The sequence below is a fragment of the Sceloporus occidentalis genome, unplaced genomic scaffold (assembly GCF_023333645.1).
Source record: "Sceloporus occidentalis isolate IW3139 unplaced genomic scaffold, rSceOcc1.0.p SCAF_6, whole genome shotgun sequence".
Taxonomy (NCBI): Eukaryota; Metazoa; Chordata; class Lepidosauria; order Squamata; family Phrynosomatidae; genus Sceloporus; species Sceloporus occidentalis.
The window spans coordinates 16,878,225-16,905,953 of NW_028316986.1; the positions used below are offsets into that span (position 1 = coordinate 16,878,225).

At 42.2% G+C, this 27,729-nt stretch overlaps 1 protein-coding gene across 29 annotated transcripts in view; it reads left to right on the top strand.

The window, feature by feature from the left end:
- The window catches only part of NRXN1 (neurexin 1), a 1,287,731-nt gene that overhangs the window by 269,521 nt on the left and 990,481 nt on the right, over window positions 1-27,729 (top strand). The window lies entirely within an intron of this gene.

Here is a 27,729-nt window from a genome sequence, read left to right on the forward strand (position 1 = left end):
AAGGGTGGGTGGATTGAGGGTTCAGGCTGTATATTTTAATCTTGTAAGGAGCCTTGATTGCATTTTGTAGAGAGACAGGATATAAATAAATTATTATTATTTAGACACACTAGACTCTTGGATACCAGCTTTAAATTTCACTCTGCAACCCAGAGTATTTTCACCACCTCCACTCCCCCACATAGAGACTACTAGCTGTTATTGCTTGTTACAAAGCCAACCAAAATATCTGTACCCTTGGGTATATAATTGTACACTGAAATGGGCAAATATCTTATGGATGTCTTTCCTGTTATATAATCATGATAGTGTTGCTTGCTGTTACTGATATTTTTTTTCCCACCTCTGTGCTCTTTTTTGTTGTTGCTGGTATCTGTGCAAGCTCTAATGAGCAGCTTCCCCGTCATTTCAAATGACAGCCTGAAAGGTCAGGCAGGGTTGTCTTGGAATTATTCCTTAATTTCTCCATCAGCATCATCTGTTTATTCCTCTAGATCAGTGGTTCCCAAACTCTGTCTATCATTAGGAAATGGGCCAAGATACTTATTGATATTATGCTGGAACTGACCATCACCTGGGACCTATTGGTGAAAGTAAAAGGAAATCAATGTGAAACTATGTGTTGGGACAAGCTGAGTGATACAAGTACTCTCTTCTATCAGTATTGCATATGTGCCAAACATCAATCAGGTTATATTTTTTTGGAAACATCTGAGGGGTTGAATGAAGAAAACTTGATTGCTAAAAGTACTATTCTTGATAGTTGATTTTATTATTATTTTTTAAATTAGAATGGGTAAAATAAAATATTTCAATTGGCTCTACTGAAGACAACCCTGCCCCCTGCAAAAACAAATATATTCAGAGTTTGGGCAACAAATGGAACCAACAGGAATTGATTAGAAAAGTAATTACACACTGCAGAAATAATCCAGTTTGACACTGCCTGGGCTCAATGCTAGGGAATTCTGGAGCTCTGGTGCCACAATAAACGATTTCCAAGATTCCCATAGCACTGAGCCAGGACAGTTAAAGCAGTCTCACACTGGATTATTTCTGCAGTGTGTTTTGGATCCATGTCTTCAGTCTCCAATTGCTTCTTCCAGTCCAAAACCTAACTTTATCAAGGTGATTATTGCTACTCAATGAGACTTGGGGAACATAATTGACAGTATTTACAAGCACGGTGAACGAGTCTCGAAGAGAAACGACAATGCAGAAAGAACCACAACCCGGAAACATCACCCAAGGAGACTTTCCGCTGTGCTTTCTGCAACCGGACATATTTGTCCCGGATTGGCCTTTTTAGTCACCACCGTGCTTGTACAAAGCGTGGGATGAGTCCTTCCTGAATCTTCGTTCGCGAAGCAAAGCCAGAGAGAGAGACTTACCTACTTTTTATTTAACTATGCTGGCTTCATTATACTCAGAACACTCAAACTCAGAATTTCTGAGTGGGTCCTTCACCAAGTGCAATTGCTTTAGTGTAAGTATTACCTGTGGCATCTCCATACTTAGAAATGTGGAAGTACAGTAGAGTTTCGATTATCCAACGTAAACTGGCAGTCCCATAGGTCAGATAGCCGAAAATGTTGGATAATCCGGAGGGTCATAGGAAAAGGCTAGCAATCACTATGAAAAGCCTTCCAATCACTATGCAAAGCCTTCCAATCATTATAAAAATACAAATTGCAAAAAAATTTTGCTTGGAGCCCTTTCTGGCTGGGGGCGTTGCAAGGGCTCCAAGCCACGCCCACTGACCTATCCGACGTTGGATAATCCGGAATGTTGGGTTACCGAGAGTCAGATAATCGAGACTCTACTGTATATCTTTTTATTTTCTTTAGGAAACTCTTATGTTATCCTTCTAGCTTTCAAGTATCTGTGCTGCAGACATGCCTTAAGCAAAGATGGGAATGTCTTTTAGTAAGCGGTGGCTGTGTGACCATCTTTCTTATTGCTTCGTACTAGCAATAATTCACCAGTTTTTAGAGGGTGCAGGGAGATTTACCACAATGACAGTTAGGATGATGGATGGAAAGGGACTTGTGCCTCAGTACAATTTCCACAGGGGTGGAGAGCAGAGATTCAGTGCCAGCTCATATTAGAGCTGACCCCAAACCACTCCTCCTGAATGATTTTTTTCCCTGATGCTCTTCCTCAAAAGTACATGTTATTTGTGTTGGCTGTAATCCTAGATTCTGTTACTAAGAGTAAATCTCCTGGAGTTCAATGGGGATTACTCAGAATAGACATACTGTACATGCTGTTGGAGGAGGAGGAGGAGGAGGAAAAGGTGGTGATGGAGGTAGAAGAGGAGGAAGAGACTAGCCTTTTCTGAACCAAAAAAAAACCATAACAAAATGAAGAAATACAAAACACACACCCTGGTTGCCCAGGTTAATGGGAAGTACATTAGATTCTCTTCACAACCCCCTGAAGATTGTACTGACTGGTACCCAGAATCCCCAGCCTGGTGGCTGACGGTTTCTGGGAAGTGTAGTCTGAAAAGGTAACCTTTCCAAGCTCTCAGTCAGGCAACAGATCTCTCTATCCTGGGTTTTGCTTCCATTACTAGCTATACAGATGTTTTTGTGGAGCTTACAAATAGACAGTGAAGGCTGTTTATTCAGTCACCCAGTCACAGATATTCAGAAACAACCTGCCTGTAATGCGGAGGTTCAGTTTAGACATATTAATCTAGCATACTTGTTCCTCTCCCCTAGCTTGTCTCAACAAAATTATTCATGAAGATATTTTAACTTTTTAGATTGAAGCATTTTTTGCTGTAGAGAGTAGAAAGAGGGTTTCTGTATGTATGACTGGATTCAGCTCTCACACACTCTTTTTCCATTCCCCCCCTTTCCCTATATCATCTTGATGGGGAAATAATTGTCATCTTTAATGGTACACTGAGTGACATTTTCTCCAAAATAAGGAAATGGAAGCTTACTGTCAAAAGATATGAAGGAGTACGCTTACTCTTCTCAGATGAAAGCCATCATTAGCTGATAAAGAGCTGTGTTTGCTATAATTTTCAACTCAGTCCTATTCTCTTGGAATGCAAACTGCTGATGATAATAATGAACAGTGAGTTTGACCATGTTCACAGTTTTAGCTCTACAAGTAGCATCACTCTGTCTGGAATAAAACTCTCTGGAGATAAATAAAGCAAATGTGGTCCCTGTTTGTCTGCAGATGGATTAACAGAGTGCATGAATTATCCACCATTCATTCATTTGTAATATATGAATTTTCATGTTTTATGTTGTTTTAAAAAAAACACCAAGGTGGTATACAGGAGACTATAAATGATCAACAAATATATATCTTAAAACCCAATGGGCTATTTTCTGAATGTGGATAGAACCCTGAGCTGCAAATCTTATGGTAGGACTGCCAAACCTTTGGAGTCTCTCCATGTTTTGTGTTACAGCTCCCACAACCACTTATGATTGGTGGGAATAATGAGCATTGCTAGCAAAACATCTGGAATTCCAAAGGTTCTGTGTTTATAAAAGCCAGCAGCATTTGCATGCTCTCCAGTTGTCCCAATTTGGTGGGGACAGGTCTGTCATCCCACATGTTCAGCTGTTTTTAAAATGTCCTAGTTTTTCTCCTTCCCCCACTTTCCACCTTTGCCCTCAACCTTATTTCAGTTGTAGCAAAGTGAGTTCAAAGTGCAACTCCTTGAACTCAATGGGGATTCCTCAAGAATAGATTCCAATCAATCAACTTAGAGGGGAGGAGAGGAGAAGAGGGGGCTAAGACTTGTCATTTCCAGTAGGCTCAAGCAAAAGCAATCTGCTGTAGCCTCACTTAGCTTTTGTGCTATTCTTCATTAACAGATGAAAACTGGAACAGGTGTGGCCATGTTGACCACATTGTGATGTTGTTTGGGCACCTATTCTAGTTTTCATCTGTGAAATATTGGAGTGTGTGTAGTTGTCCGTCCCTCTCTTTTTTCTTTCCTTGTTTGAATCTGAATCCCCAAAATCTATACCATATTTCACCACTTCTGTTGCACTGCAGCCCTAACACAGTACACAGTCAACACCCATATATCTCACTGAGTGCTAACTTTGATGCCTGATAATAATAGTCTGGGCAGGAGAGTGAAGTCAGTAGTTCTAATGATTGATGTGAATGAGTAAAGTTCCTGGACTTTTGCTGGTCTGGGGGTTAGTCAGTGGAGGAGGATTAATGAAATTCTAGTGCAGACTGACAGAGTGCTTGAACTGTTGCATTCCAAATGAAAGAAAAATTAGAGATAAGTATCCAACTCAGAGTATTCTTTGCCTAAGAAAACCCCACAGAATTCATGGGGTCGCCATAAGTCAGCAACATACAGAGCATACCCCTAAAAGCACATAGCAGCTGGATGTTGAAAACAGAGTGCTATGTCATCATGAATGGCCTGTCTGATTTGGTTTTGGTGGAGGGCTCCAAGGTTGACTCAGCCTTGCATCCTTCCGTAGGTTGCTAAAATGAGTACCCAGCTTGCTGGGGACAATTAGCTTACATGTTGTAAACTGCTTAGAGACGACTGAGTTCTGCATGAAGTGGTACAGAAACGTAAATGCTAAATGCTAAACATGCTGTAATTGAATCTTATTTGTATTACTGCAAGGCATTTGAAGGGATGAATTTGGAATACTATTGTAAACTTCTGGCTAGTTCTGGCTAATGCAGCATTGAATGTGGACTTTGGTTATATCTGTATATAGAAAGATAGTAGACATTATGCGCACACATACACACACATTTTATCAATATCAAATTAAAAATAAAAAGCCTATATATTTGTACTAGTGCATGGAAAGCACGCAGTCCTTGAAAAAATGAATTTATTTGCAATTCATACTAAATGTTAAACAAAAATTGTAATCTATAATATAAGCTGCCACACATATTGCATAAGGACAGATTACGTAACATCAATCTGTCTCCCATATAATTAAGAAAAAATCCTTTAAGTGGGCATATAAATGTACCCACCCACATGTGCACACACACAGTTATATTGAACTTGAAATTAAAAGAAATTTAATAGTACAGGATTCCTGGAACGCTTGCTCAAAAATATGTCTCATGTCATATATAAAGGACAGCCCCCCACATTTCCAATGGAAGCCAGCAAGACTTTTCGTGAATAGAGAGAATGGCTTTTTATCTCAATGCACAGACTTACCAGACCCAGAAGATGCTTAAAAAAAAGGGGGGGGGTATTAAAAACAGTAGTCACTGGGTGTTAAATGTACGACACTGTACTCCCCAAAATAACTTTCCCAAGCTGTACAAAGGAGGCATGGCCAATTGTCAGCCTCAAGTGTTGAGAAATACCAAGTGTGTAAAACAGCATCTATCTATGTAAATAGCATCCAACAGTCGGTAGTACCTCTATGCTTGTGATGATAGAAAACAGAGAAGCAGAATGGAGCCATTCTCAGGTACTGATAGGGAAAAGGTAAAATAAGAATGTAAAGTACCCTCTGCAGATGGAATGGGTACACTAAAGATAAGCAATAATAGTAAAAGTGGGCCGTCCTGATAATTAGAATCCAGGACTTTGAAAGACAGAAGAATACGCTAATTGTTGTATCCCTCAGTTAGCCTCATTTCCATGCTCACATGTTCTACCCACCTCCCTCCTCAGAGGAATTGCAGGTGGAACTGCTGAGTGCATCTGACCTCTGCAGAACCTCTGCTTGCTTCATTAATCACACTAAGTCCATTTTCAAAGAAAACACTATTGAGTGTTTTCCAAAAATCCGCTTTCATAGTGTGCTTGCCAAGAAGTAAAACACAGTAGAATTCAAAAAGGTTTCTTTTTTCCTGCCTCTCTCTCCAGGAATGGAGGGGGGAGGTAGAATTATACAATGCTGCAGTGTACAATAGTCCAAATTAAAGGCTATTAAGCATGAGAAGATGCAAATGAATAAGCTACATCATTGTCTAAAGTGTTGTGTTGTAACAGCAGAACTTTCTCCCTCCATCTACCAACAGCAACAACAGTGGAAGTGTAAGAATTTTGAGCAACGATAGTCCTGTTACTCTGTTACACTAACAGAATTTTATGGCTCCTTGAAGACTAACTGGTTTAATTTGGCACAAATTTTCTTGGACCACAACCCACTTGTTCAGATGCCTCAGATGAACTGGGCTGAATTCTATGAAAGTTTATGTGAAATAAAATTTGTTAGCTGCTAAGATGCCAGAGGATTCTTTGAGGTTCATAATAATATGAAGTATAAGATACTGTCACGAAGAGAAGAGTTATGGCACTGTGTAAACTTTTTATAGGTTGGACCAAAATAGTTGGAATTTGGGTCTGGTTGTGAAATTCTTCATATGCGAATTTTTAAGCGTACTATCCTGAACTTTAGAGCCAGGCTGGTGTAGTGTTCAGAATGTTGGACTAGGACTCCAGAAGTGTATGGTCTTAATCCATGCTCAGCTTTGGAAACCCATTGAGACACTTTGGGCAACTCACACACTCTCATCCTCAGATGAAGGCAATGATAGATCTATTCTGAACAAATCTTGGCAAGAGAACTATGTGATAGGGTTGTCACATGTTGATATTGATTTGAAGACTATGGAGTTTATTACACATGGTGCTTCCAGTGCCCAAACACAATCAAATGGGGCAGAAGCATCAACAGTGTGATCATGCCACAGGCGCCTCTAAAGTGGAACAGAAGCGTTATCAGTATGGAATCATCAGGAAAGCAGCCCTTTTCTATTTAACAGATTAATATGTTAATAATAAGAAAAAGGGCTTCTCCGCTGATGATTCCATGCTGATAACTCTTCCGTTTCACTTTAGAAGCACCAGGCATGATCACACTGGTGATACTTCCACCCCATTTTGATGACATTTGGGTAACAGTAGCACAGCGTTTGGAGCTCCGTGTAATAAACCCCAAAGATATAGTCATAGCATATTTTGTGTGCTGTTGAACCAAGCTGTGTTAGTTATTTCCAGTTCAAGAGCTTTGGCACTCCATACAATGTTCAACCTGATGACTCTTTCCTCACTCCAGATCTTACACATTATGTTCTTTTTGTATTCACTTGCTCACTCTATGCATTTAGAAGCCCCTGGAAAAGGTTCTTAGTGGAAGTGTCTCCATGTGGTTCTAGCACCAGAAACTTTCACAATATGTGGGTTGTCCTGATTGCATGCACAAGCTAGAGCTTCAGTATTTCTGGCACCAAATGGAAGACAGCTCCTTGTTTTTATCTATATCCAAATAACTGCCTAAGGTTGCAGTCCAATATGAAACAGGGAACAAAACTTATTGAATTGACTGGGACTTTTCTGAGAGAATGCACCTATTTTTGGCTTTTTAAATGCTTGAGAATTTGGGTTTTTAAATGCTTGTGAGTGCACCTATTTTGGGTTTTTTTAATGCTTGAGAATAGCTGCCAAGGTTACAAGTAAGAGATGCCTGAGCAATGCGTTATATATGAAGTCTGGCACAAATTGATCTGATCCACATTTCCCAGAATGATGTGCAAATCAGGGTTGTTGTTTTTAAATGTCCCCTTATTATTTTTGCATAGAGACTGGCTGACCTTCTTATGCAGAGTGTGAAAGGGCATTCTACAAACCCACCATCCTAGAATGAAAGGATTTCAGAAAGAGACTGAAATGTGAAATCTCTGAACTTAAATTCATTGAGAAATGTAATTCTATCACCTGTGGTTGTAAAAAAATTATATGTGGCTTGAATCAGGATGAAGGGTTCTAGTCATACTGTGTGTATTAATTAACTGGATGTCTGTTACTATCAGGATTCCCTCCCTCCCTGTGCATTTCAATTGCTGCTGTCCTTTGCATAACTATAATTGACTGTAGTAGTAAAAAATCTTTCTTGACCCTGTCTAGGGTTATTAACAGCTGGAAGGATCAGTCTGCTAGAAGCATCAGAAACACTTGTCACGAGAAAAAATTGGGTCTTTTTTAACCATGGACGTCTGAGGATAAATCTTCTGTTAGAGTTTTCCTTTTTCTCTCACCTCCCCATTAACATGTGATCACTCTATAGATGTTCTAACCCCTTTTCCTTTGCAGTTTGGGTACCTTGGTGTTTACAGCATTCACCTCACATATTGTCAGAATGCATTCCAAGACAAACTGCTCACATACTGGAATGACTGATGTGACATTGTGAGACTGAAGTGCTAAAAGCGCACTTCTTTAATTGCTCACTGACAGGCACCCCTTGTTGCTAAAGAGGTGCTAAAAGTGTTGGCTGGCCTTTCTATTTCAGTGCTCATGTCACCAGTTCCATTTGACTGAAGGAGTTCACACTGGCTTTGCTCATTTAATGCTGATTCTCAAGAAGAATAGAAACATCTCTCAACACATACACCTGACAGACTGCAAAGACCTAATAATAATAATAATAATAATAATAATAATAATAATAATACTGTTTATTTATAGCCCGCTTTTCCAAAAGAGATCAAAGCGGGTTACAACAAGGATATAAAACATTATACAATTTGAACAACAGTATATAAATATCATAAAAACATTCCAAAATTAAAAACACAGTAAAACCACAGAGAATAAAAACCATGGTCAAAAGACAGAACTAGCAGGAAAGCAGCATATATGATGGGGAACAGATGTCAAGACACATGGGGGAAAGCCTGTTGGAAGAGATAGGTCTTAAGTTTCTTCCTAAACAGGTCAAGGGAGGTAACAGAGCGGAGCTCGTCAGGAAGAGAGTTCCAAATCTGCGGGACCAAGACAGAAAATGCCCTTCGCAAGGATGAAATATATTTCGTTTTAGGAACCCTTAATAATTGCTTCCTGACCGTCCTGAGAGTGCGGGGTGGATTATATGGGGAGATGCGGTCCTTCAAGTACCCTGGGCCCAAGCCATTTAGGGCTTTATAGGTAATAACCAACACCTTGTATTGCACCCGGAAGCGAATGGGCAGCCAATGAAGATCTTGCAAAATAGGTGTTATGTGGCTAGTCCTGGAGCATCCAGTGACTAGCCTTGCTGCCATGTTCTGTACTAGTTGAAGCTTCTGGGTTTGGTACAAGGGTTGCCCCATGTAGAGCACATTACAGAAATCCAACCGAGAGGTCACCAGAGCATGTACCACCGTTTCAAGGTCCTCCCAGCCCAGGTAGGGTCACAGCTGGCGTATCAGCCGAAGCTGGTAACAGGTGCTCCTGACTGTCGCATCCACCTGAGATGTAAGGTGGAGCGATGAGTCCAGAAGCACCCCCAGACTGCCAACTGAGTCTTTCAGGGGGAGCATGACCCCATTCAGGACAGGTGGATAAATCTCCTTTCCCAGGCCTGGAGTACCTATCACGAGTACTTCCTTTTTCTCTGGGTTCAGACTGAGTCTGTTTTCCCTCATCCAGCCCATTACCGACTCCAGACAGGCATTTAGAGGAGAGATGCCATCCCTAGTCACTGCATCAGTCGGAGACACAGAGAAACATATTTGGGTGTCATCAGCATACTGATAACACTGCGCCCCATGTCTCCGGATGATCTCTCCCAGCGGTTTCATGTAAATGTTAAATAGCATGGGGGACAAAATTGCTCCCTGAGGGATGCCAGATGTAAGCGTCCTCCTATCGGAACAGCAGTCCCCCAGCTGCACCATCTGGAATCTGCCCGAGAGGTAGGAACAGAACCACTGGAGTGCAGTGCCCCTGATACCTAATTCCCTCAGGCGTTCCAGAAGGATACCATGGTCGATGGTATCGAAAGCTGCTGAGATGTCCAAAAGCACTAAGAAGGACACGCTACCCCTGTCCATGCCTAGACGGAGATCATCGACTAGGGCGACCATGGCGGTCTCAACTCCATAGCCCGCCCGGAAGCCAGTTTGAAATGGGTCTAGAAAATCCGTTTCATCCAAGATCGCTTGAAGCTGGAAGGCAACCACCCTCTCAATCACCTTCCCTAAAAAAGGCAGCAGCGAGACAGGCCGATAATTATTTCGAATCAGGGTGTCTAGGGAGGGCTTTTTAAACAAAGGTTTTACAGTGACCAATTTTAGACTGGATGGAAACCGCCCTTCCCTGAAGGATGAATTAATTATACGGCGTAACATAGTAGTTACAGCCATTCCCCCCTGAGCTGCTAGCCATGAAGGACAGGGATCGAGAGAGCATGTCGTCTTCCTAACACTTCCAAGAATCTTGTCCACCTCCTCGGTACTCACAGACTCAAAATGTTACAGTATAACAAAGTCCACAGAAGCTCTGGAAGCCTCTACTCTGGATTTTGAAGAAATACTGGCGTCGAGATCAGCCCTTATCCGAGAGATTTTATCCGTGAAGAAGTTGTTAAACTCGTCACAGCAGGCTTTAGATGGTTCCAAAATAGGGTTCAGGGAGGGGGGCAGTTGGGTAAGTTCCCTCATTACCCTGAACAGCTCTGCCGGACGTGACTCCGCGGACGCGATACGTGCAGCATAGAACAAATATTTTGCTGCACTTATTGCCAGTCCATAGGCCTTCAAAAGAGAGTCTAGGAGTGCCTTGTCAGCTAAGTGCTGATGTCTTCGCCAGTTGCACTCTAGTCGTTGCAGAACCTGCTTCCTTTCCCTGAGATCTTCCGTGTACCAGGGTTGTTTCTTGGAAGCAGGCCTGAAAGGATGCTTGGGAGTGATACTGTGTATAGCCCTGGAGAGATCTGTATCCCAGGTGTTAGTCAGGGCCTCAACAGAATTGCCGTCAGTTCCAACCATATACCCCTCTAGGGCTTCTTGGAACCTTTTGGGTTCCATCAGCCTTTGAGGGTAGACCATCCTAATAGGTCCGCCACCCCTGGGAGAGGTAAGGGTAGATGCCTTGAGTTTAGCCTCGACCAGAAAATGGTCCGTCCATGACAGGGCAGGGATATTAGTTACCTCTGCCCACGGAGTCTCCATGTCCGTACAAAATATAACATCGAGGGTATTACTGGCTGAATGTGTCAGCCCTGAGACCAATTGGGACAGGCCCGTGACAGTCATGGTATCCATGAACTCCCGAGCCACACCAGTTGCACCATGGCTGGCCTCGAAGGGGATGTTGCGGTCCCCCAGGACAAGAAGCCTAGGGGACTCCAGCACCAACTCCGAGACCAGCTGTGTCAGCTCGGCCAGGGAGTCTGTTAGCGCACGGGGTGGCTGGTAGACCAACAGAATCCCTAGACTATCCCTGGCCTTCAGGGTCAGGTAAATACACTCGATATAACTAGTTTGTTGGACATGGTTCCTGGTCAAGGAAAGGGTGTTCTTATGGATCAAGGCAACACACACCCCTGCCCACCTAACCTGGTCTGGTCCTTAACTGAGTACTCGGCTGGGAGGGCCTGTGCCCACACTACTTCACTCTCAGGCCCAAGCCAGGTCTCAGTAATGCAAGCCAGGTCATAGCTCTTATCCTCTATTAGATTGTACATGATATGGGACTTATTCCTTACAGACCTGGCATTGCACAGGAGCCGAGACAGGGTTTGTGGTACAGTTGGATTGACCCTCAGATCTCTTTGGTTAGGAGAGTGGATGGAAGGAGAGATAGATATTACACATCGATCTTGCCTTCCTTTCCGATGTAATTCTACTCTCCTACATCTATATCTTCCCCTGCCCCATGCTACTCCAATAGGAGCTCCGCTCAACCCAGCATAATCACTCATTACCTCCCCCAGCTGCGCTCACCCCATGTCCATATAATCTCCCCTCAACACTGCAACAATGCAGCAGAGGATGACCACCACACAGGTCATTCCTCTGCTGCAATACAGCTAGCAAAAACCGGCCCCTGTCCCCTCTGCAACACAGTGCAATTGCGCAGTTGCGCTGCTACAGCGCTGAGATGGAGTCCGTTGGCGGCTTCCCCTGGGTCGGTGCACAGCTGCACAGTTCTGACACCCGGTGTCCAAAAGGGGCCGCTCCGGCAACAGCAGCACAGCAGCAGACCTTCAGGAGGGCCTCTGTGGGGGGGCGGGATGAGGAGGACACCAGCGGGCTCGCTTTAAGCGTGCCCCTGCCACAGACACGCCCCTCCCCACCTTCCCCCAGCTGTTCCTGGGCTTCCCTCAGTCCTAGCCGCAGCGCTGAGATGGAGTCCATTGGCGGCTAAAGGGGCCGCTCTGGCAACAGCCACACAGCAGCAGTCCTTCAGAAGGGCCTCTGTGGGGGGCGGGACGAGGAGGACACCAGCGGCTGTCTTTAAACATACCCCTGCCACAGACACGCCCCTCCCCGCCTTCCCCCAGCTGTTCCTGGGCTTCCCTCAGTCCTAGCTGCAGCACTGAGATGGAGTCCGTTGGCGGCTAAAGGGGCCACTCCGGCAACAGCAACACAGCAGCAGTCCTTCAGGAGGGCCTCTGTGGGCTTATAGCTCCTTATTAAAGAGCTATAAGCCCAATCGTAGTCATATTTGTATACAATGACCACCAAGCTCAGATTGTAATGTGCTTTGCAGCAAGCATGCACATATACCTGTATACAATGCAATTTTAAGTCAAGGTGAAAATTCTACTATGTGTTTGTGACAAAAGTAAGCCTCCCTGATATTGTTCTACTCATCCTACTTCTCCAAATTCACGGGTAGCAGTGTTAGCCATAGAACACATAAAAAATCCACCAAACAATGATACTTTTATTGGGCCAACCAAAGTGCACAATTACATGTTGCAAGCTATTGAAGCTCCACTTGCTTCTTCATCAGGCAAAGTGTTAAAAACCATACAGGAGAAAAAAATGAAGATATTAGTCATAGGCCTGCATTTTGCTGTTTTAGTTCTCAGTTCAGATGGTATGGAGGGGTATTACTTGCAGGCTGGAACCTCCTCCTTCTAGCCATGTGGTCACTGAGAGATTTACATCCCTTTGCAAAACGAAAAAGATGCTCAAAATGATGAGAATCTCTGGGGTACAGCCTTTTCCAGGTCAGGTTTTCCATTGAAAAAAAGCCTTCAAAGATCTCTTAGGATCTGGTAATATTTAGGTTTATTTTCAAGTGAACATAGGGTTCCAGATGAGGACTATTCCATGCCCTGAGAGAAAAACTTGAGCCCTAGAGATGACCGCGTGTGATGTAACAGGGGCAGACCTTGGTGATATTTCAAGAGGGATGTCACAAGGGGCAAGCCTGTGTGATGATGTTAAGCATGGGATATGGAGCATTAGCCACAATTTCTGAGACTGTTCCTTTTACATAAAAACCACAGGTATAACAAATGAAAAAAATCTCTCTCTCTCTCACACACACACACCCTGAGATTCTGTGTACCTGCCCCGATGACCAGAGAAGGGGGCCCAGGCCCTGAGATGCAGGGTAGGCCTTGAGATCAAATTGAACACACATGGAAGGCAAGCTTAAATACTTCAGTAGGCAGACAAAGTTCACTGTTCTCATGTCGGTTTTCTAGGAAAACAATAAGGACCTCCAAATACTGTCAGGTTTTATGTGACTCTTCGCAGTTGAAGCAAAAAAAGGTCTTCAGCTATGTTGTTTTCTATGGATCAGCTTACACATCGAGGAAAGATATGTGATGGTCTGTGCCCCTTACGGATACAGGCAAAGGAATTCTATAATTGAATACTCGCCTCTATAAAAATTCCCTGTTTACCTACGGAAAATCTGGGAGTAGTCTCCTGACATATTTTTTTGCCTGGTTCTCTATCTGCAAAGAGAAATTCTTTGTTTTTAATTGAGAAGAGTTGTAAAATAGTATTTTGCTAAGGAGTCTGTTTCATACTTTACCAACCCTCAGTGGGCTTTGCAAGGCAGTAGAAGAAGGGGAGTTCTTAAAGCTGGTGACTGATCACTGAGAATACTTTTCAGCAAGCCCTCACCCACCTAGTCATACTTGATGAACAGATATTCCTTGTCTTTCTTATCCATGTATCTCATGACAGGACATAGAATAAAATAGTGGCTGAGATCTTGCAACAGATATTTTAGCCACTATGTTGTATCTACCCTGGTCTGATCCCTGAAACCAACCTTAAAATCTAGCCAGATGTACTGCAGGACAGAGTTCTCAGATGCTGGTATGTGGGGCTCTCAACGATGATGCATCCATCCTCCTCCCACCAGCAAGCAGGGCCTTATCACAACTTGTCAGTGCACCACTGCTTGCTGGCATGAGGAGGCTGGACATGTCATTCTTTAGCATCCTTCTTGCCATTGCTGCCTAACTTCATCCCTAGGTTATATAAGGTTATATGATATCCCTGTTTAAATATTTGAAAGAATGTTATACTGAAGATGGAGCAAGTTTGTTTTCTGCAAAACCAGAGAATAGGACCTGGGTCAATGAATTCAAACACCAGGAAAAGAGATTCCACCTGAACATTAGGAAGAATGTACTGAGAGTAAGAGCTGTTCCACAATGAAATATGTTGCCTCAGAGTGTGGTGGAGTTTCCATCTTTGGAGGTTTTTAAATAGAGCCTGTACGGCCATCTGTTGGGCTTTGATTCTGTATTCCTGCATGGCAGAGGGTTGAACTGGATGGCCCTTGAGGTCTCTTCCAGTTTTATGATTCTGTTATTCTATTCTATGATTCTTCGTATGACATTGTAATTGACTAACAGGATGTCAGCCAGTGTTTCTAAACTGTGTAAGGCTGTGCATAGTTAAGTTGTGCTCAGAATGTTATCAGAATCCTGTGTATTTCCTAAGAGCAATCTTGTGGACAGGCTGGCCACCCAGCCTGTGCACCAGATTCCATATCCTCATTAAGGTCAACAACAGATATTATTGAAAACTGATCATAAACTACAAAGACACATCCCAAAACAAGCTCCTTGTGCCTATTATTCATTTCCATTTGATTCAAACTGTGTGCTGAATTGGCATGTAACCTGAAGGCTTGCTCCTTTCTCTGAAGTAAAGAATGTGGGGGAAAGGATCTGGATGACTCATCTTCTCCAGTCATCACCTTTCCTTCTTCGCCCATCATGGTGATAATGGAAGCACAACAACAAGCTATTAACACTCTTTTGTCGAGACCTGGTATTGCCTCAAGGCAACTCACACTGACATCTCTGCTGACAAAAAGCTGATAGTGAACTCGCAGTGATAAAAATGTGGTCTTTTATGCAGGTAATCAGAACCACAGCTTTCCATATCAGCCCTAAGCATATCCACTCATTAGCGTATCCCATTGAAATCTCAGTCCTGGATACTGTGCTGACCTGTTTACTGCACAAGGACCAGCCAAGTCAGATTTAAACATCCCCGCTGGAAAAATAGAAATTATACTATTGAGCAAGCTTGTTTTGCTCTTTAGGGTGTTTGTTAGGAAAGGAAAAATGAATTACCTGCTGCAGCTCCAGTTAGGTTAATTTTGTACTGTTTTTGTTTGTTTGTTTGTTTTTATGTGCTTTTTCTTTCTATTTTAGTAATACTCTTAGCTGTTTGAAGACTTTGGTCAAAAAGGAATACATTTTAGAAAACAAAGAAATGAATTTATGCAGTTCTATTTGTTGTTGTTGTTGCTGTTGTATGCATTCTATTCATTTTAAACTTATGGCAACCCTAACGCCATAATATAGGGTTTTCTTGGCAAGATTTGTTCAGAGGGGGTTTGACATTGCCTTCCCCTGAAGCTGAGAGCATGAGACTTGCCTAAGGTCACCCAGTGGGTTTCATGGACAAGGTGGGAATCGAACCTTGGTCTTCAGAGTCATAGTCCAACATTGAAACTACTTTGCCGTGTTGGCTCTCACTGACTCTCAGCTCTATTTGAGTATCAGTAAGGGTACATGACTAAAATGAGTCAAAACTTCCAGGGGTATCCATGTTGGCCATATAGCAAATCCAATAACATTAAAAATCCATCAAACAGTGATAACTTTATTGGGCCAACAAAATGCACAATATACATCTTGCAAGCTTTTGAAGCTCCATAAGCAAGGTGTTAAAAACCGTACCGGAGGAAAAAAATTGAAAATGCTAGTCATAGGCCTGCATTTTGCTGTTTCTGTTCTCAGTTCAGGTGTTATGGAGGGGTATATCTTGCAGGTAAGCACCTCCTCTTTCGGGCCATGTGACTACTGGGAGATTCTCAGGGTCCAGAAGATTTAACATTCATTTGCAGAACAAAAAGATACAGTACTTCCTTTGCAATCCAACATGTCTCCATTCTTTGTGAGGTCACAGGCTCCTTTGTTAGGCAGAAGACACTGAATTTGCTACATGGACTGGATGTTTTCTGGATTTCAAAATACAGCATTATAGCTGCAATCCAGGAATCCTAAACAGAGATCCAGTGGACTAGAACCTTACTATTTGAGGTTTCTACATCCAATAATGATAAAACATTTTCCCCCTAGAATTGGGACTGGATTGGCATGTTTTACCACAACACCACCTAAAGTTTTCCTGATGCAAAAGCATGAAAACTTCTTAAGAAATTCAGCCATGGAAATCCACTGTGTGATTGGCACACCCACTGTGTTGGAAATGACTTGAAGACACACAACAACAACAACAACAACAACAACAACACAAGTAGGTTATTGAACTGCAACTCTTTCCATGCCTCACTGTGTCATGAACAAAATATCCAGCCTTATGATGTGACAGAATTAGCCCAACCTGTAGAGAACCGTGTCTACTCCATTCTGGAGTGTATGATACTGTGCTAAATAGTCAAATACTCTGATGTGGTATAAAGTATGGATACAATTCTTCACTAAATTTCTTCTTGAAAGAAACAAGTAGTAATAGCTGCAATTTTCGTCCTGATGCAAGAAAGTCTTCAAAAACCACGCCCCCTATTCACAGTTTAGTACCTATTGTGTGCAAAATTTGCACATGATTTTTCTGCACAGAAAACAGCATTTTTATAGAGAAGTATTATATTGTTTTGTGGGTTTTTCGGACTATGTGGCCATGTTCTATAAGAGTTTATTCCTGACGTTTCGCCAGCATCTGTAGCTGGTATCTTCAGAGAATGCTAACCTGGAAGGGAGTGTGTGTATGTATGTGCACACACACACACACACACACACACACACACACACACACTGTGTGACCCTGGGTGAGGAGGAGTGATTCCCATGTTAATCTGTGTATTACTCCTCCTCACCCAGGGTCACTCAGTATATACATATACCCACTCTCTTCCAGGTTAGCATTCTCTGAAGATGCCAGCCACAGATGCTGGCGAAACATCAGGAATAAACTCTTATAGAACATGGTCACATAGTCCGAAAAACCCACAAAAAACTATGGAAGCCAGCCATGAAAGCCTTCGACTTCACAAGTATTATATTCTTTGCAGAAAAAACTGTGTTATGGACAAAATATCCATGTATGAACTGTGTGAAGAATAAACCATTAATTGTAAAGATTCATTCCAGGACTCTTCTCAACAGAGTTTCTTGATACTCAAAAAACCTGTTTTCAACCATTAAAAAAATATTTTCAAATATTCTTTCAATCGCTAGTATAAAGTGTTTTCTTATACAGTGGCCCCTTGTTATATGCTGGGGTTTGGTTCCAAGATCCCCCATGTATAACAAAATCCATGTATGCTCAAGTCCCATTACATAAAATGACATAGCAAAATGGTGTCCCTTATAAAAAATGGAAAATCAAGGTTTGATATTTGACATTTATACTTTTTTTAAACATTTTCAAACCGTGTATGCTTGAATTTGTGTATAAAATATCCGTGTATAAGAAGGGCCGACTGTATTGCCTGTGCTTGAAGGGGAGATGGGCCTTGAGATGAAGATGCTGTATCCACAGGACCTAAATACACCCTTTATTTCTATATCTTTTGGTGGGTAGCTTGATAAATTTTCTGCTTCCTTTTAGTGAACTGGTGGCTCCTATCTTTCTGAGGAACAAGGCTGGCAAGTTTATTGTTCATGTGTTTTGCATGCTTCTGTTGCATTGGAAACAAATTACACTGTGTTTAAAAACAGGTAATTGCTTCTTGCATATAATTGATTTCTAGACATTACAATGCAGATTTGATTGGAGAAAGTGGGTGTTCCACCTGCAATTGGCTCCTAAGAGAGCAGCCGATAAATCATACCAACTTCACTTTCTGCATGCATTTGGGAGAGCAATATTTAAAGAGACTTTATGGTTTCTGAGCTCTAAAAAAGGTGTCTTATCCGGTAGGAAGCATCCCCAGCAGTGACATCTATCTCATTGCAATGACATGCTTTGACTGTTAATTTAAAGCATTGGTTCCAGCTATCAGAAGGTGGGGAGTAAATGTTGTGGAATCTCAAAACAGGTTTAATCTACTTGGGGCTAGAAATGCGAAAATCCCTCAGTCTCAACTTTGGCCTCATTGACACTCATTTGGAAACTGGTTTAAAAGGGGATGGGTCACATTTGTGCTGGTTTTTCCCAACCCAATTTTTTTTTTTTGGGGGGGGGGGAGAATCTCCCTTATCACATTATCCCTTATTTTGAAACCGAGGCATTTGCCGCATCTTTTCAAAATAACCAGGCTATTTTAGGGAGCCATCAATGGGAACACACTGCCAATCCCAGTCAGGGCACCCAGGAGTGCGGGGAAATGGACAGAGGGTGGGCAGAGGGTCAAAACATACCCATCCCACAGGTCTTGGCAAACTGCCATTGTTTTTCCCCTCTTGACGCTCGCGTTTCCATGGGCAAAGATACCAGCTCTTTAAATCCTGTCAATTCAAATTTACCATGCTGTCAAGTGGTCCGTTTTAATCACTGCACAGCTGTTTTACACTTCTGCCGATGAATTCCTTCCTGTTGGCCAGAGGCCAGGGAAGGGATTCCTTGGGGAGCATGGTGCAGCATATTTTGTTAAAAAAAAACTTTGATGGTTTCTGTACACCGGTTTGTGTGGCTTTGCGGGGGGGGGGGTGACATGGGGGATTCTTTCCTGGCATAGATGGATTTGTGGCTGCCATGGGGGATTCTTCTCTGGTAGGCATGGATTTGTGGGTAGGTAGCATTGATGGATTGTTGCTGCCATGGTGGAATCTTGGCTGGCATTGATGGGATTGTTGCTGGAATGGGGGATCATTCCTGGCTTTCACATGACAATGCTTTTAAAAAGTTGCACAATTGCTGTTTAGTGTTGAACAAGATCTGCGATACGTCACAGTGAGAAAGATGAATGTCACTTGATTGACAGTTTAAAAAATGCTGACTATTATCACCATTTTGAATCAGTTCCAAATTAAATGTTAATGTGAAGTGGGTTAAATTGCCACAGAGAGCTTCAGTCGTGGCAAGCATAGTCTGAACATCTCAGTGTTGAATCGATGGAGCAATCTGAACCAATCCAGTGCAAAAATGTGAGTGTGAATGAGGCTTTCATTGAGTTCCTCTGAATATTATCAGAGAAAGTAAATCAATATCTTTTTCATAGTAGTGTAAAAGATGGTGTGTGTGTGCAGGGTTGTGTGGAAGAATTCATGCATAGTTTGCATACCTTCAGCATAATTTCAACATCTGTTTATGATTTTTTTTTCCTAATTCACTTATTTCTCTCATTAGCTAAACCAGGGCTTCTCAGTGCAGTGGTAGAACCAATATTTTTTCCCCTAGGGTGCCAGAGACATATAATGTATTTTTGCCACATTATTGTAATATTTGTACAGTTTCCTGGAAACTCAACATAGATTTGCAACCAATGGCTCACAGATCAGTCTTGGCCCATGGATCACCACTTTGGATGTCAGTGAATTAAAGCATATTGTTTATATCCCCCCAAGACGTGCACATGTTATTTATACAAAATATCCATTAAGTCTTGAAGATACATAGGCGGGTTACAAACCGCCATAAAGTACGCGCTCCGTGCGTACTAGGGTTAGGAAGGGCCGTATTAGGGTTAGGAAGGTTCTTACCTTCCTGACAGCCCTTCCTCCCAGTATGCGCGGAGCGCGTACTTTTTTGCGGTGCCCATCCACATGGGCGCCGCCATGTTGACGTACTGGACGCTGTGCGTCCAGACGTGTCGCGGCGGAAGTGACGTCGCGAGGACGCACTCCACCCCTCGCAGCGCCACTTCCGCGTTCCAAAAAGGAGCGGCATTTCGCCGCTCCTTTTTTGCTGCGCAGGGAAGCCTCGCGGTCTGGCAGCTGGGGCTTCCCTACACAGCGAATGGCGGCGGCGGGAAAATGGCCCCTTGAGGGCCGTTTGTAACCCGCCATAGATTCTCAAGAAAAGGTGTATTTCTTCTCCTAAACATTCTTTTAAAGGTGCAGAAATTCTCCTCTCCTCAGGATTGTTGAATCCAGTGAAATTCCTTTGTATCCATATTTGTGGCATAACAAGCAAAATATTTTCATCAAAGAGTTCGGTCTGGACTCTGGTTTCCCAGGACTGCAAATTAAGCAAGGGGTGAACACAAGAATCTGTTGATTTTTCCTTGCAGAAAAGTTAGACTTTATGTAACTTGGCAGATCACAAAATATATGCACCCAAAGAGAAAGAATGTGTAAAAAACTTGTCTTGATTGTTCTTGATCAGAACTGTCCAGATTTACTGAATTCAAAAGTGTGAGAAAATGAAACTAACAGATTTGCCCAAACTTTGTGTGAGACTTTCAGTTCAGTTCATTTATTTGGTCAAAAATTCGAATGTGTTTGAAACTGACAGATATGCCCAATACCCATCCCTAACTAAAGGCCTGTACAGACAGGCCAAAATAAAGCTGCTTCGGGTCACTTTGGAGGTATGCTGCTTAAATGACACACGCATATTAAGAGGCCAGAAACTGTGCCAAACCTATACTCCCATCCTTAGGACTGGAGTATGGCTTTGGCACGGCTTCCAGCCTCTTAGGACATGTGATTCATTTAAACAGCATACCTCCAAAGTGACCTGAAGCAGCTTTATTTTGGCCTGTCTGTACAGGCTCAGAGTCTTCTGATACCTATATGTTTTGGGAAGCAAGTCCCATTTGGTATCTGTATAACCTTTACATTTTTATAGGGTTTTCAAATAAGGTATTATTTCTCAGATCTTTAAAACATAGGCCCATTTCTAGGACAAGGTATGGTAATTTTTATATGCAGTAGTCTTTACATCACTGCAATGTCCAAAAATATGTAGGTCAGGTCTGTGGTCACATCATGTGGCACAAGCTTTATAAAGGCTTCTCTTGAGTCTTGTAACTTGAGGAGAACATCCCATATATCTCAAAATTTGTTACCTGCATTCATGATGACTGGGATCTCTAGTCAGCACACACAAAAACGTAGAATCATAGAGCTGGAAAACAGCTCAAGGTCTATCAAATCTAACCCCCTGCCATGTAGGAATACATAATCAACCCTATACACACACTGGCTGTGTCCCTCTTTGTCCCAATGAACAAACAAACAAACAAGCTTCATTTATATATCGCTTCATACCACCTAAGCAGTGTCTAAGTGGTTTACAACTGTAAGCTAATTTGCCCCCAACAATCTGGGTACTCATTTTAGCGACCTCAGAAGGATGCAAGCCTGAGTCAAGCTTGAGCCCTTTTGCTGGTCTTGAACTCGCAACCTTGTGGTTTTGAGTGAGTGGCTGCAGTATAGGCATTTAACCACTGCACCACCATGAAGAAGGATTGAGTCTTACCTTTCCAAGAAGAAGCTTCTCTTTTTGCACTTGGTCACCATGGGAGTAACAACGAAGCAGCTGGTTGAGCACTGACCGAGATGCCTTTGCTGGAGAACTGGTATGGGTAAGAGAATTCTCGGTTATTGTTCAGCCAGCTTCCTTGGCTGCTTCTCCCAAGAGTGACTGGGTGCAAAAGGATCAGTGACCAAGATTGGTTGTTTTGAATTTGCAATAGAACATGTAGACCTAATATCAAGAAATACATGGGGGAGGGGTACTAAGGTCATCGCCCAAGATGAAAGGGAGCAGTACTTGGGAAAAGTTTGGGGACCACTGTTCTAGAGCATCAGGAGAATCCCTTTGGATTGCCAGTGGTCAGGTGCAGGGAATCACACTCTTTAAGAGATTAAAGAACTAGTGAAAGGTGATTTGAAGGTACACACATGCACACACACACATGCACAGACTGTTATTCTTTATTGGATTAATTTAGGGTAATATACGTTTTTGCAAATATTTATTCTATTGAATCCAGCAGTTTATGTTAAATTAAATGTTCTGGCTAGCACAAAGGTTTTTCAAAAGTGCTCATGTGTATGCATATATGTGCATATCTCTCTGTGTGTAGGTACAGTTGGTCCTCCTTTTCCCCAGGTTTTTTTATCCATGGATTCAAGCATCCATGGCTTGAAAATATTTTTTTAAAAGTATAAATTTTGAATAGCAAACCTTGATTTTGTCATTTTATAGTGGGGACACCATTTTGCTGTGTCATTCTATTTACTGGGACGTCAACATCCACATATTTTGTTATCCACAGAGGATCCTGGAACCAAACCCCAGCAGATAACTAGGACCCACTGTATTAGTTTATATAGGTTTATATGGGCCTATATACACACATACACACATATTTTCTTACCTTCCCAAAATATGTCATTTCCAACCCATTCTGTCAGATATTTAATCTGTTTCTCTACTGCTTTTTAAAAGTGCTGACTTGCTGGAACTGCTGGTAGTTTGGCATAATCATGCTTAAATAGTACAACCTGCAGTCCTGCAGAATTTGCACACCATGCTGTGTGACTTCTTGCATGCAGAATGCAGTCATTTCCTGCTTTTTCAGACACTCCTCTCCTGCTGAGATAAACACAGATGTAAATGCAGCTAAAGTAACTGCCTTTCCTATCTCTCCTCTCTGCATCTGCTTATTTTATCCAATCTGAAAATGAGCCAATAAACACGCGCACACACACATAGGCATACATATATATGCATTTTCATATATATAGAAAGATAAGGAGGGAGAGATGAAGAGAAAGGGAGAAGGAAAGGGAGGGAGTGTAACAAAGTGAGTCACAATGACATGAGTGTACCTGTACCTATTCCAAACACAAAATATTTTCCCTTAACAATAAGCTCAATTTCTAAGCAGACATCATGTGAGAATATGAGCATTCCAAATTGTCTAGGAAGGGTACAGCTTTATTAACCACACCCCATTGACTTCTAGACATTTAAGTGCTGAATCCTACTTCATAAAATATGCATGGTAGCATTTACTGTACAGAAGCCAATGCTGTAAAATCAGACTTGGCTATGGGCCCATTCAGACTGAGCAATTTGCCCTGGATGAAACTGGGCAGAATCGGGCCCTCTCCCCCCGAATCTCTCCGGAAGCAAGTGCTGACTACAAAATACCTTAATCGGGGTTATTTACCCCTGGATGCCACTGCAGCTCCTAGAGAAGAGTTCACATTTGCAGTAACCAGTTTTAAACAATCCTTCTTTGCTGTCAATCAAATTCTCTTCCGCTTTGGTAAAGATGACATTTCTTACAGCGATTGGGCCACTGGATGGGTGATTTCCCCCTTTCTCCCCAAAAAAACCAGGCACCCAGTATGCACACATTTTGTCAAACCTAAAAACCTTGTGTGTGTGTGTGTGTGTTGTGGGGATTTGGGTCACTGCATGTCATGGATCTTCCCTTGGCCCCATTTGCCCCAAAATGCAATCTAATGTCATCTCTGCATCCTGCATCCTCTCTCCTTGCCACCCCAGAATGCCTAATAATAATAATAATAATAATAATAATAATAATAAATTCCTCACCTCGGAATGCCAGAAATGCCATGCATCCATTGCTTTCCCTCAGCTACCCCTGAATTCCTTACAGACAGTAGCAAAAGCATTCTGTATCAATATGCCAATTGGAATGTTTGTAACATTCGCATTGTAGCATTCACATAGGAAAAAAGCCTCTTGCAAATGACTTTTGCAAAGTGCCTTGCTGCTGGAGGCAGAAATGAAAGGGAAAGGGAAACAGGCAGCCAGCAACATTCTATGTATCTATATATCTACCTGAAGCTAAAACCATGCACATAGTCTGTCAAAAATATTTTTTTAAAAAAATTTAAAAAAGAGAAAGCTCTCTGGTGAGAGAGCAGAGGCTTCCTCCATTCGGTGTCCTTCCTCTGACCTGCCCTGAACTTCCTCCTGCTCCGTTACCCCGATTGCCCTCTATGGCCCCCTTCTCTCCCCTGGCTCATCTTCCTCCTCCTCCTCCTCCTCCTCCTGGTCCTCCTCCCTCCCTGATTCTCCTGGCACCCTTTGGGTCCTTCCTTCTCCTCCTGGTCCTGCTCCCGATTCCCCTCCATGGCCCCCTGCTTTCCCCCAGCTCCTTCATCCTCCTCCTCCTCCTGATCCTCCTCTATCTCTTGGGACCCTTTGGCTCCTTCCTCCTCCTCTTCCTTCTCCGATGAAAGGGAGGGAATGCTTACCCTCTGCCCTCCCTCTGATCTAAACCCTTCCCATGAACTTGACCCGATCATGATTGGGGGCAAGTTCATATTCGCTGAACCTGGGTTTTTTCAAAAGAGATGGCTTTTTCTCCAAGTTGAAAAGACCCGCGCTAAGGGGCATTTGCCCTGAAACGGTTGTGCATGCCTCTGATTCAATTGTGAAAGTTTCGGGGCGAATATGAACTTCACGTGGATAATTTGGTTGCTGATCTGGGGTAAAAGGTAGTCTGAATGGCCCCTATGTGTATCTGAAAATACCCACTGACTTCTTTGTACATAATGTGTTTGAGTGAGCCAGCATGGCATAGTGGTTTGAGTGTTGGACTCTGGAGACCAGGGTTCAATTCCCAGCATGGGTGACCTTGGGAAAGTCACATGCTCTCAGCCACAAGAGAAGACAATGGCAAACTTTCTCTTGCCGAGAAAACTCTATGATAGGTTCGCCTTAGGATCACCATAAGTTGGAAATGGCTTGGGCACAACAACAACAGCAGCAGCTAACAATGTATTTGAAGCTGCCATTCCCGGAAAGAAATATTAGTTTCTCTACAGAAAATGCTGCTTCCTGTACAGAACCCCTCCCCCCTGCAAACTTTGTGCAGAATAACCCCTGAATTGTGAATAGTCTTCCAAAACAGAACAGTTTTGAAAGTTTTCTTGCATTGAGAAGAAAATCACTAAAATTACTCATTGTTTCTTTTGAGAATGATATTAGTAAAGAATTGCATCTCTATTGATCATAGAACCATAGAATCGTGGAGTTGGAAGGGTTTCTATGGGCACCACATCCAACTCCCTGCTAAATGCAGGATCTCCAGCTAAAATATCCCCAGCAGGTATCTGTCTAGCCTTTTTGTGGAGATATCTAGAGGAGACCACACCAGCTCTAGGCAATAGGTTCCATTGCCAAACTGCTCTCACTGTCAACCAAGTTCCTTCTGATGTTCAATTCAAATCTACCCTCCTGTAATGTCAAACTATTCAATCTAGTTCCACCCAAGCCTGCCTCCTCTTTGTGGAAGCCCTTGAAGTGTTTAAAGAATGTAATCATGTCACCCCTCAATCTTCTGTTCAACGTGCCCAGCTCCTTCAACCACTCCTCATATATTTTTGTTGTCTTTATATCATGATAAAGATATAAAGATATATAGATGCTCTATACTAACTCCATTCTGACTATATCCTTTAAACAAGGCACCCAGTACTCCAGATGAGGCCTGACCAGTGCAGGATATAATGGGGCTATTCCTTTCCTTGAGTTAGCTTCTGAGGTCAGAGAAGACTGGGTGTGCTCAGGGTGGTATGGTCATAGGATCTCAGACTTAGAAACTATTAATGCAGGCTTTGCCTTCTTCACTGCAGCATCACATTGCTGGCTCATGTTCAACTTATGATCAACAATAATCCCAAGGTCTTTTCCACCTGTAGGATTACTGAGCCACGTATCCTCCATCCTGTACCCGTGCATTTGATTTGTGTGGCCTAAATACACAATTTTACATTTGATGAGACCCAGAGGGTGGGAGTGGTCTATCATGAGTCTGTTCCCACCTTGAGGTTTCCTGATCTGCAATCTTCCATTGTTTATTATGCATATTTGGAGCTTAGTGATCAGGACAAAAATGGGATTCAGTTGGCATACTGTCTGTCCCATTGTCTAACAATTTTCTCTGTCGAGGTAGCTGGGTAGCATCAGGAGAGATCCTACAATCTCTTGGTTTGCTTGGGTACTTTGACATCTGTACTGAACCTTCAGGATTGGTTCATAACTTCATGTCCCACATGTCAACCATGGTAATACAGAAGATACCTTACAAATCCCTTTCTCTAAATGAATATTCTTTCTTGTTTTGCGGTTACTATCTGCTTGTTTTATTATGTGAAGATTATTAAGAGTACTAGGACCTGTTCTTTTTCTTTGCAGTAGAGTACATTTCTAAATTGTCATTATTATTATTTTTGTATTGGGGAGGTATCCATCTCCTCCTCCCATTTTTGTAATTAAATTAAATTAATGATGAACAAAGAACTTCCCCATGAATATGAAGAGGTCTTATACTTAATGCATCAGAGGGATTTGGAGTTCTATACAACATGGTGACACATGAATAAAAGCATGTCTGAAATATCTGGCACATGATTTTTAGAATACCTTGCAGGGCAAATGCTGAGTTCAGCAAGACTATAAAAAGATGTAAAATGTAATTGCTGTTTATATTTTATAGACTTTCAGCACACAATGTGCTTTGCTTTTCTAAATTCTGTTCTCCTTAGCATATCTGTGCCAGGGGCATGCTAGGCAGAGAGACAGTAGTATAACAAAGACCTGCTAGGGTGCATCTGCACTGTAGAAATAATGCAGTTTGACATCACTTTAAGTACTGCATCCCCATTCTGTGGAATACTGAGATTTAAAGTTTTACCATGTCTTTAGCCTTCTCTGCCAAAAAGTGCTGGTGCCTCACAAAACTATAAACTCCAAGATTCTGAAGGATGGAGGTACAGCACTTAAAGAAGTGGTTTCAAACTGCATTATTTCTATAGGGTAGAGGCACCCTAAGAAATCACATCAAGAATTTGTGGATTTGCACAGAACATATCCTTGGAAGGGCGGGGTAGAAATAAAATGTATTATTATTATTATTTATTATTATTAACAAATTGCAGACAGGCTAATGTTGACATTTAAGGAATTATTTTTTTTCATATTATGTGTATGTTCTAAGTGGCGTGTCTTCTTTTCCCATGCTCTCCATCCTAATGATACATGTGCAAGGGCAGAATAATCCATGCACTTTATGCACAAAACAACCATATGTGAAAATTTTATGCACAATACAGATTACAGCATTTTTTGTGTGCAGAGTGTTTTCTGAGCTGAAAAGGCTGTTCCCTGTGAAGAAAAGGCTGTTTTCTTCACAATACAGCCACATGCAAAGGTAGAGGCACCCCTAGTTTAAAACCGATCCATCCCCTTTCCCTCGTTTGTCTACAACATATAAAACTGTATTACCAAGGGCTGACCTACACACCATCCTTATAATTTCAATTAATATTACTTTTTAGTTCATAATGCTTGTGTTTATCACTACTAGCCACTTTTTAGTGGCCTAAAGCCTATTAGTCTCAACTAAAGTAGAACAATTGAATACATTGTTTTGATTCAGCATCTAACAATTTATTGAATGGGTCTACTCTAGTTGGCACTAGCTAACAAGATTCCAGCCAATATGCTTGTTCTGTGTATTTAAAGTAATATTTAATTTCATTATTATATTTATCTTGTAGTTTTGTTTTCATCCTAATAAACAAGTCAGGGTACTTTGGTCATAGTGTGGCCTATAAACTGTACAAACAAATAAAAACAAATGTG